Below are 586 nucleotides of genomic sequence, written 5' to 3' on the forward strand. Positions count from 1 at the left end.
CTTTCTTTCATGTTTTACTGGTGACCATTTGTAAACAAATTCGTATGCAAATCTGCAGATCTCAAGATTGGTACGAAGTCGGTAAATGCTTCAACTGAATTCGGCGTCACATCTTTTTAACATGACATTTAAAGTAATTTATTACAAATAAGATTGTACAATGTTTTGTGTGTGAGTGGATGAGTGAGTGAGTGAATGAGTGTGTGTGTGTGTGTGTGTGTGTGTGTGTGTGAATTTGCACGCGTGCGTGTATGTACAGTATGTATGCGTGTCAGGTAGTATGATATAGTTATGCAATACATAAAGAGAAACGAACTCATAAAGTAGTGTAAATCACAAGAGATCCATAAAAGTTCCATAAAGATATGTTCATAATCGTTGCGGTATATGCTGGTATAACTTGTGAAGAGACGATTACATTTCGCTTAAGCCTGAAATGTATGGTGTATTTTAATACAATACGTCGTTAAATGACTTCTTCTATGCCGAATTAATGCAGCTTCTGCGTGTTCGACAATTAATGTATATATATACCGTATATACTCGACTATAAAACGCCCTCGGCTACGAGTCACCACCACCCCAC

Source organism: Octopus bimaculoides, chromosome 2 (assembly GCF_001194135.2).
Source record: "Octopus bimaculoides isolate UCB-OBI-ISO-001 chromosome 2, ASM119413v2, whole genome shotgun sequence".
NCBI lineage: Eukaryota > Metazoa > Mollusca > Cephalopoda > Octopoda > Octopodidae > Octopus > Octopus bimaculoides.